The following is an 11,190-nucleotide window of genomic DNA, read 5'->3' as shown; positions in this document are numbered from 1 at the left end:
AGCTTTGACTAGACAGACATTTGTTGGCAAAGTAATGTCTCTGCTTTTCAGGTTGCTATGTAGGTTGGTCATAGCTTTTCTTCCAAGGAGCAAGCATCTTTTAGTTTCATGGCGGCAGTCACCATCTGCAGTGATTTTGGAGCCCCCCAAAATAAAGTCTCTCAACAGTTTCCATTGTTTCCCCATCTATTTGCCATGAAGTAATGGGACTCGATGCCATCATCTTAGTTTTCTGAATGTTGAGTTTTAAGCCAACTTTTTCACTCTCCTCTTTCACTTTCATCAAGAGGCTCTTTAGTTCTTCTTGGCTTTCTGCCATAAGGTTGGTGTCACGTGCATATCTCAATCAAATGCTCCAAGTGAGTTTTTATCCTTTTGTTTTCATTTGGGTTCCCTCAGAAGCAGAAACTGAAACACTATTGTTGGGGGAGTAGGGGTGGGAATCACACCAGCCCTGGACTGATTTCCTTTGAAGATTTTTTTTTTTTAATGTAAGAAATGACTACACTTCCAGCTTATTTAAGGACAAGTTATTCTGGATTTTGATAACTTACAACCAAACTTCAGTTCAGTTCAGAGCAGTCACTCAGTCGTGTCCGACTCTTTGCGATTCCATGAACCACAGTGTGCCAGGCCTCCCTGTCCATCACCAACACCTGGAGTCCACCCAAACCAAACTTTATCCCAACCAATTCAGAATCCTACGAAGAGTGGGAAGATCCTCAGGATAAGTTCAACTCAAAGGCTACAACAAACACTTTGAGGTGAGCCAGGGAAGCTGAGGTCTTTCCAAACCAAAGAGGCAGGAATGAAGTCAGCAAAGACTCAGAGGCTGCAGTGAGCCCAAATGGAGCCAACAGAATGTTGGGGAGAAAGCTTGAAGTCCTTCTATACCTAGACTGTGGTGCTTAAAGGTAGAGAGCACAGAAAAGAGAAGATTAGAAGTTAGGATGGCTAAGACTTTGTGATCAGTTAGGCATCAGTGGTGAGGAGAGGGAAGAGCGAAGGAAAGATGGTCCCAGGTCTGTGGGTTGGGAACTGGATAGATGGTGCTGCTATTTTGAGCAAGGGCACTAAGGGGAGAGAGAGATTTAGAGAGATGATCAGATTTGGAGAGGTGAGTTTTGGACCTATTGGGGTTAAGGTGCTCATGGGAGATCTAAGTGGAGATATTTTTAAGCTCCAGGATGTGGACTCCACAAAGGAGAGCAGGGCTAGAAATATTCATCTAGACCAGTCAGTCTACAGATGGGCTTCATAGCAAGGATACGTTGAGGTCGATGAGGAAATTGTGTGGGATGAGAAGACAACAGTTGGCTTGTTACCAGCACCTAAGCATAGGAAAAAAGGCCAAGTAACCTATGAATAAGAATGGGAGGAAGTGGCAAGAGAAGAGGGCAGAAAAGGAGTGGGGTGGTGTATTCCAGTATCCAAGTGAAGGAGGAGTTTCAAGAGGGGTCATGAGCAATGTGAAACAACACACAGAAATTTCTAATAAATGCTGTCAGTGTCAAGCCTGCATTTCCTCAGCTCTTATCAGTGTAGGCATCCAGATTTCCAACTTTCAGAACCTGCATCTCTTTGATTCTGGACTTTCTCTGGTTTCCAGAACCTGCTCTGTCCATCGACATGGAGGGCCGGAAGTGCCAGGGAATTAAGGTATACCACTTCCCCTCAAATAGCCATCAGCTGGTGGTTGCCAGAAGCTGGTGTACAACTATTTCAGCTACCTTGCCCCTTGAGCAATGTAACTCTGAGATTCAGATTCTACACCACTTCCCAGAGTTCCCTGGAACAGGATTCAGTTCTGGTTGCACACCACACTGACTTGTTTAATAACACACTCTGTGTTGACTTTCTTCCCTTGCCTTCTCACTTCTTCACTCCTTTACCTGTATTTCCTGGGATCTCCTTGCAAACAAACCACTTACACTCGAATTCTTGCCTCAGGTTCTACTTTTAGGGGAACTCAGATTATCTAGAAAGATAAGGCCTGGGAAACATCCATGGGAACGGGTTTCTGATAGCTAGCTCCATTGGTGACTTGAGTGAGAAAGTTGGGAATGGAAGGAGAGAGGCTTAATTTCAGGGAGATAAATGAATAAGAGAGGAATGATGGAGCAGATACTTCAGAAGCAAAGTTATCAGGACTTACCCGGTGGCCCAGTGGTTAAGACTCTGCCTTCCAATGCAGGGAGGCTTTGGTTCAATTCCTGTTTGGGTAACCGTCAGAAGCCGAATTAGGCATTACTGACAAAATGGCCCCAACCCCCTCTCCTCATCCCGCAGGCACGGTCCCAGGATGAAGGAGTTAGGTCTTGTGATTCCGACTTGTTCTTTCCTTTCTTCGATTGAGTTGGCTGGAAAGAATGTTAAGGTGATTATTGTTCTTGAGAGAAGCATGAGAAAGCACAAGCCTTCTGCAGTCGTGCCCAGAAAATAATTTATAAAGTAACCATTGAAATTTGTTCAAAGATCTTTATAAAGAATGTTCCAGGATGAGCACATAGGCTGCAGCTTGAGGCCATGGGAAGGATTGTTATCTGAGACCTGTATATGAGGGAAATATTTATGGGAAAAGAAGTTTGTTGAATTTAGGGTTTAGGAGTAATTAAGAATAGTTAGAAGCTAAAAGTTTAAGGAATGTTGTAGTGTTAGCATATTTTACTATAACTTATAGGCTAGACCATGGGACGCCCTCTCCTCAGTGTTTGAATCCTAAGTGATATAAGAATATGAAGACAAGTGAAAGGTCATTTATCACAGCACTCTGGTGCTAAACAGACTTTTCCAAACATTTTTGTCTCAAAAAAACTTGCAACTAATTAACTTTTGCTCCAGGTTGCCAGTGGCAGTTTGTGCACCAAGAATCCTAATTAATAAAACAGGGCTAGAACAAAGGATTTCACAGAATGAGAATGATTTGTTTCTACTCATAATTTTTGCTTTTCTGAAAAATCTCTTTAATAATATAAAGCTTGTTTTATTGCACTTTTTGCATCTTTCTCTCCTGCACACCTCAGTTTTATTGAGCTATAATTGACCTGTAACCTTGTATGTGTTTAGGGCAGCAGTCCCCAACCTTTTTGGCACCAGGGATGGGTTTCATGGAAAACAAATTTTCCATGGACCAGAGTGGGGGTGAGGAGATGGTTTCTGGATGATTCAAACACATACATTTATTGTACACTTTATTTCTATTATTATTACATCAGTTCCACCTCATACCTTCAGGCATTAGATGCTGCAGATTGGGGACCCCGGATTAAGGTGTACAATGTGATTTTGTACATGTAGATATTGTAAAATGATTACCACAGTAAGGTTAGTTAACACACCTATCACCTCACATAGTTAACTTTTGTGTGTGTATGTTTGTTTGTGGTGAGAAACATTTAAGCTTTACTCTTCTAGCAACTTTCTAATATATAATACAGTATTGTTAACTACAGTCAGCATGCTGTATGTCTCCCTATTTCTCCTCCTGCCACCCCTCTCCTAAAAGCTCTTGGCAACCACCATTCTGCTCTCTGTTTCTCTGCAGTCAGATTTTTTGTTAGATTCTACATGTAAGATGACACAGTATTTGTCTTTATCTGATTTATTTCACTTAGCGTAGTGCTGTCAAGGTTGTCACAAATGGCAGGATTTCCTACTCTTTTATGGCTAAGTATTGTGTATACCTGGAGAAGGCAATGGCACCCCACTCCAGTACTCTTGCCTAGAAAATCCCATGGATGGAGGAGCCTGGTAGGCTGCAGTCCATGGGGTCACTAAGAGTCGGACACGACCGAGCGACTTCACTTTCACTTTCATGCATTGGAGAAGGAAATGGCAACCCACTCCAGTGTTCTTGCTTGGAGAATCCCAGGAACGGGGGAGCCTGGTGGGCTGCCATCTATGGGGTCGCACAGAGTCGGACACGACTGAAGTGACTTAGCAGCATTGTGTATACCACATCTTCTGTCTCCACTTATCTGTGGAAGGACACTTAGGTTATTTCCATCTCTATTTGTTGTGAATTACAATGCTGCAGTGAACATGGGGGTGAACATATATCTTCAAGAGAGTGATTTAATTTCCTTTGGATGTATAAATCCAGAAGTGGGATTGCTGCATCATTCAGGTTAGTCACTCAGTTGTATCCAACTCTTTGTGACCCCATGGACTGCAGCATGCCAGGCTTCCCTGTCCATCACCAACTCCCGGAGTTTACTCAAGCTCATGTCCATCGAGTCAGTGATGCCATCCAACCATCTCATCCTCTGTCTCCCCCCTCTCCTCCTGCCTTCGATCTTTCCCAGCATCAGGGTGTTTTCCAATGAGTCAGTTCTTTGCATCAGGTGGCCAAAGAATTGGGGTTTCAGCTTCAGCATCAGTCCTTCCAATGAATATTCAGGACTGATTTCCTTTAGGATTGACTGGTTTGATCTCATAGAGTAGTTCTATTTTTAATTTTTATGAGGAACCTGCATATTGTTTCCCATAGTGACTGAACCAATTTATATCTCTACCAACAGTTCACAAATGTTACATTCTCTCTACATCCTTCCCAACACTGTTTTCTCATGTCTTTTTGATAATAACCATCCTGTGTGAGATGATACCAGACTGTGGTTTTGATTTGCTTTTCCATGATGTTTAGTACATACTTTTCATGTACCTGAGAGGCCATTTGTATATACTCTTTGGAAAAATGTCTACTCATGACCTTGGCCCATTTTTATATTAGATTATTTTGGTTTTATGCTATTGAATTGTATGAGGTCCTTACATATTTTGGATATTAACCCCTTATCAGATATACGGTTTGCAAATGTTCTCTCTGTTCCATAGGTTGACTTTTCCTTTTGTTGATTGTTTCCTCTGCTGTAGAGAAGCTTTGTATTCGATGTACTTTTTAAAATTTTTTTAGTCAGTGTTTCTTTTTGCTTTTGTTGCTTATGCTTTTAGTGTTATATCCAAAAAGTTATTACCAAGACACATGTCAAGGAGATTTTCCCCTGTTTTCTTCTAGGAGTTTTATGGTTTTGAAGAGGGAAAGTTAAAATTTTACATAACCTCCTTCTCCTGCTTCTGTAACTTGGCTTGCCCCTTGCAAAGTCTAGATCATGTAGGTCACATAGTCTCAGAAAGTGGGGACTTGAAATACTAGGAACTAGAGTTTATCCTACTCACCCTTGTCCTGCTCTTTCCATCACTCAGCCCCTGCAAACCTGCTTAATCATACCTCTCCAGGCCAGACATCACCCTCCCCATCTTGACTGCTGTTCCCGAGAATGAAATCCCTCAGTTTAAACCAGCCTATTAACACCTAGTGTTGCCCACTACAGTCTGTCTATAAAAACTCTGTAATCCCTTTGTTCCAGGTGTTAATTCCTCTGGGCCCGCCAGCATAACAAACCTGAGTTCTCCAACTCTCCGAGCGTGGTGCTTGGTTTCTCAAGAACTGGTTTCTGCAACAGTTTCAAGGCTTATATTTAAGTCTTTAATCCATTTCAAGTTAATGTTTGTAAGTGGTATAAGATATGGGTACAGTTTCATTCTTTGGCATGTCAATGTCTAGTTTTCCCAACATTTATTGAAGAACTACTCAGATTTTTTTTTCTCATAACCTATGTTCAATGTGGAAAGTTGAGAAAGTGTTCTGAAGAAGGGGAAAAAAACACCTTATAATCCCATTGCTCAAGGGCAAATATTATTGACTTAGTTGAGATGGTACCATGTATGCAATTTAGTATACAGTTTATGGAATATGGCATACTTCTTTTTTAAAAGTTAACATAACATACATCATTTCTTTATTTCAATAACAACTTCTCAAATACAATTTTAATGAGTCAGAATGTTGTCTTATGGATATAACATACGTTTCTAAAATTTTTCCACCATCATTTAACATTCTGTCTCTCTCAAAACTCTTATCATAAAAAATAATTTCCAGAATAACTTCTTTCATAAATCTTGGCCTGGCAGTTCTGATTCTGTCTTCAGGCTTGATTCCCAGAAGTGGAGTTATTGTTTCAAAAGGAATGAACATTTTAAAATCTCCAGAGAGCTTGTGCTAGAATGTCCAGATAATAAGATACCAATTTATATTTCCACCAGTGATCTTCATGGGATTTTTTTTTTAAGTGTTTAATGTGACAGAAGCCAGCTATTTCATTTCTTCTTTCTTTGATTTGGATTGATTCAGTTTCCTTCCTTCTGCATTATCTATCTTTGTACTAATATTTTTCTCAGGGATTTATATGAACTCTTTATTAAAACTATTAACTTGTTTCATTTCTGAAAACATGTTTCTGTTTCATTGTTTACCTTTTCAGCGGATTATGATGCTTTTAGCTATTCAACCATTTACATTTTATACAGTTAAGTCCAGGAAACATTTTTCTTATAAAAATACCTTTGAGTTTTTCACTGTTTTAAGCTTGTAAAGTCTTCCCTCATCCCAATTTTTAATAAACATTCATTTCGGATAGTGTGTCTTGAATATTCTGTTAAGTAATATTTTCCACATGCTATCTTTTCTCACTTTTATTTTTTTAATTTAAATTTATTTTAATTAGAGGCTAATTACTTTACAATATTGTATTGGTTTTGCCATACATCAACACGAATCTGCCACGGGTATACATGTGTTCCCACTTTTAAAAATTTTTATTTTTTATTTAAAGATAATTGCTTTACAGAATTTTGCTGTTTTCTGTCAAACCTCAACATGAATCAGCCATAGGTATACATATATCCCCTCCGTTTTGAACCTCCCTCCCATCTCCCTCCCCATCCCATCCCTCTAGGTTGATACAGAGCCCCTGTTTGAGTTTCCTGAGCCATACAGCAAATCCCTGTTGGGTTTTTTTTTTTTTTTTCCTTAAACAGGGTTTAGAGTGCCCCCCAAGGCCTAGATCGGAGAAGGTGATGGAACCCCACTCCAGTACTCTTGCCTGGAAAATCCCATGGTTGGAGGAGCCTGGTGGGCTGCAGTCCATGGGGTCGCTGGGAGTGGGACACAACTGAGCAACTTCACTTTCACTTTTTACTTTCATGCATTGGAGAAGGAAATGGCAACCCACTTCAGTGTTCTTGCCTGGAGAATCCCAGGGACGGGGGAGCCTGGTGGGCTGCTGTCTATGGGGTCGCACAGAGTTGGACACAACTGAAGCAACTTAGCAGCAGCAGCAAGGCCTAGACAGTATAGAGTCCATTTACAAAGTGGGAGAGCCAGATTCGCTCCTGGGGAAGCATCTCCTGGAGAAGGGAATGGCTACCCACTGCAGTATTCTTGCCTGGAGAATTCCACAGACAGAGGTGCCTGGAGGGCTACAGTCCATGGGGTCGCAAATACTCTGAGCACGACTGAGTGGGTTCGGGACTCTATTTCACTCGACAGTAGAGTGAACCTTCTCTGTGTGAAATGCAGCACCCATATATCATTATCTTTAGCCGTCAAGAAAAGCCTTATTCAAAAGAAATCAGACCCAGAGTGTCGAGGAGGAGAAAACATGAAGTCAGGGGCCTGGGAACAAGGGACGGGAAGCTGGCTTCATGGGAACTGGGGCAGGGAGAAGCATGAATCTCGGGGGCGGGGACTCGGTGTTCATTTGCATAACCAGAACACACTGCACACAAAAGTTTCCATTTACTATTTCAATTTATTGTAGATTTATTTTAAACGTAGTATTTCGAAGAATGACCCTTCATCCACTTTCATGAAAAGATCTGCAAACACTTGACCCAGACTTACCCTTGTCGTGCTTCACCCTCACTGAAGTAGGAGTGGGCATTCCCTTGTCCATATGTGCACACGCACCGTGGAGATACACAAAGCTGACACCCCCAATTTTTGGAGGTCTTGTGAGAGGAACAAGGCCAACATTGTTGTATGCAGAAACAGAGCTTGACGAGTGAGAGTTCTGAGGCAGGGTTTAATCCTGGAGTTTCTATACTTAGCAGTTTTCTGTGTGTTTATCGTTTGAAATCACGAGGTTAGATTTTCGTCTGCTCAGATGACTCTATCAGCCGTGTCTGATCACGCGGTTAGGTTTTCCTCTGCTCAGGTGACGCTCTCAGCCATGTCCAACTATTTTGTAACCCTGTGGACTGCAGCACTTCAGGTTTCCCCGTCTATCATCCATTCTCAGAGCTTACTCATCATACTCATGCCCTTCGAATCAATGGTGCTATCTAACCGTATCATTTTCTGTCATCTCCTTTCTTCTCCCACCTTTAGTCCTTCCCAGCATCAGGGTCTTTTCCAGTTAGTCAGTTCTTTGCATCAGGTGGCCAAAGTATTGGAGTGTCAGTGTCAGCATCACTTCCTCCAATGGATATTCATGACTGATTTCCTTTAGGGTGCACTGGTTGGATCCCTTTGCCGTCCTAGGGGCTCTCAAGAGTCTTCTCCAAGACCACAGTCCAAACCCTGTGCCTTTCGACTGTGGTTTTTTTCAAAGCTTTGGCCTTCAGCTTTCTTTATAGTCCAACTCTCACATCCGTACATGACTACTGGAAAAACCATAGCTATGACTGGACGGACCTTTGGTGGCAAAGGAATATCTCTGCTTTTTAATGTGCTGTCTTGGTTGGTCCTAGCTTTTCTGCCAAGTAGCAAGCCTCTTTTAATTTCATGGCTGAGGTCACTGTCCTCTGTGATCATTGTACTTAGTTTTAATATAAGTTTAATATTATATCTGTTACAAGTGTGTCAGCAAGGAAATTACCTCGAGTGAAGAAACTTCTAAACAAACATAAATGAGATATGAGCCTTTAGATAAACTCTGTTAAGAATAATGATGCTTTAGGAATCTCTGTCTAAAATAGTCTCTCTAGATTGGCATAACCTGAACTTCTAAGGGTTGTTTGTGCTAAACTAAGTGTTGGAAGACTATTACATAGCTAAGTAATTTTCCAAATAACATAAGATTTTGAAACATTTACTACTGAACACTAATTTCCTCTTACAGAGAAACTAAAGAGATTTGGGATTAAAACTGAATGATGTTTGGTGCCATCCTAAAATGTTCTAAGAAAACAAAGGTTTTAGACATTATCACTGGTATTTATGCTCACCAATCCATAAAATGCTAATATAAAAGTCAGTTCTTGGTAGCTTAAGGGATTGGGAGTGTGTTTTTGGTAAAGAAGGTATGAGGAATGGAATTGCATTTTGTGAAGGGAAAAGGAAGTAAGCCTGACTTATAGGTGGCTTTTTAGGATGGAAGAACACAGTAATGGGTAGAGAAAGTGATGAGCTTTGTGGAAAGTGAACCATGAGGAAAGAGTTCTCTATATGGTTAGGACTAAGTTTAAAATAAAGTTAATTAAGTTTACCTTCTAAGTAAAGTAAAGTAGCTCAGTCGTGTCCGACTCTTTGCTACGCCATGGACTGTAGCCTACCAGGCTCCTCTGTCCATGGGATTTTCCAGGCAAGAGTACTGGAGTAGGTTGCCATTTCCTTCTTTTAAGTAAAGTAAGCTGGTGGAAAATCTTGAATTTAGCTTCTGTCTCTGTTAAGAGGACACCTTTTCTTCAGATACTGAACTGCCTTTGATAATAGATTTAAGTCTCTATCTCTTAAATGGTCTGGTCTGAAATCCTTTATTGGTACTTTGGCTAAGTAAATAGCCATTGTTTCACAATGACCTATAAACCTATCTGATTGAGTGTTCTAAACCTTTTTGATATTTATTGACAAAACTTCCTACATCATTCTAATGAAGAAGATTTCTAGCTAACTTTGGGATGCTTCAGAGGGCCCCTGAAACATCCCAAGGAGAGATATTACACTAATTAGGATCATTTTGTATACAGAATTAGATGGGAAGTATTGTCAAGTGAGTAATAAGTCTTGGGTTATATTGTATGGTAAATGTTCAGTTCACTTCAGTCACTCAGTCGTGTCCGACTCTTTGCGACCCCATAGACTGTAGCATGCCAGGTCTCCCTGTCCATCACCAACTCCCAGAATTTACTCAAACTCATGTCCATTGAGTCGGTGATGCCATCCAACCATCTCATCCTCTGCCGTCCCCTTCTCCCACCTTCAGTCTTTCGAAGTATCAAGGTCTTTTCCAATGAGTCAGTTCTTTGCATCAGGTGGCCAAAGCATTGGAGCTTCACCTTCAGCATCAGTCCTTCCAATGAATATTCAGGACTGATTTCCTTAGGATGGACTGGTTGGATCTCCTGGCTGTCCAAGGGACACTCAAGAGTCTTCTCCAACACCACAGTTCAAAAGCATCCATTCTTTGGGCTTTTTAATATGCTGTCAAGGTTGGTCATGATAAATGTTATTATTATAGATATCCTAGAAACTGTATGGAGTTCTTAAAATTCTGATATGTTTGGGTTAAATGTTATCAGTCATAATTCTAGTTACTATCTCAAAATATTGTCATAGCACTAACCAAGTTTCGCCTCTTCAAGAAGACTTATAAAAAGGACTTTTGGATAAATACCAGTTTCTGAACTGGGTAAGGATTATAATAGAAAACCTCATGACTTCACAAAGGTTAACAAAAGACTGAATGAACTGGTGGATATGCTTATAACTTTTATGGTTTCTATCTGAAAAATTACTGATTTGAATCTGTGTTTTCCAAGTGTAAGAAAAAAAAAAAACACCTTCCTCTCACACTAATTATGACAGTAATTTGGTAAAATTATATTTTAGAAACAAATTGAAACTTTTATCTTTTCTCTTTATCTGAACCCTCCAGAGATTGGGAGCTCTTAGTTTCCAGTAGCTTTATCAGATAAAAGTTCAGTCTGAGACTCTAAAAAGTCTCAGCAAAGCAAAAACGTCTATGATCAATTTTGGTTACATAAGTCAGCAGGCCAAGTTTATTGAGACCAGACCTATATTACAAACCCGTCTTAGTTTGGTTATATTTGGTAAAAATGACAGTGATTTTAGGGAGAAAAAGATGTTTCAATGAATGTTAAATTTCAACTTGTTAATGGAGGCCTGTATCTACTAAGACTCATTTCCTGTATATTTCTTTGCTGTTAGGGTATATTAATGTAAAATTTAACTGAATTATTAAAGGACACTCTAGGGTTGTTTCTGAAGCTTATCTCAGTAATCTGTCTTTTGGATGAAGATCAGATGCCTCACACGTAACTTGCAATCAAGACTGAAAGAAGACATAATTTAAGGAACTGTTTCCAACCTGGAAGGACCTTTCT

The sequence above is a fragment of the Bos grunniens genome, chromosome X (genome assembly GCF_055505025.1).
Source record: "Bos grunniens cultivar Pamir isolate PY7600 chromosome X, Bosgru_T2T1.0, whole genome shotgun sequence".
Classification (NCBI taxonomy): Eukaryota; Metazoa; Chordata; class Mammalia; order Artiodactyla; family Bovidae; genus Bos; species Bos grunniens.
Note: the sequence above shows the minus strand (reverse complement) of the source record.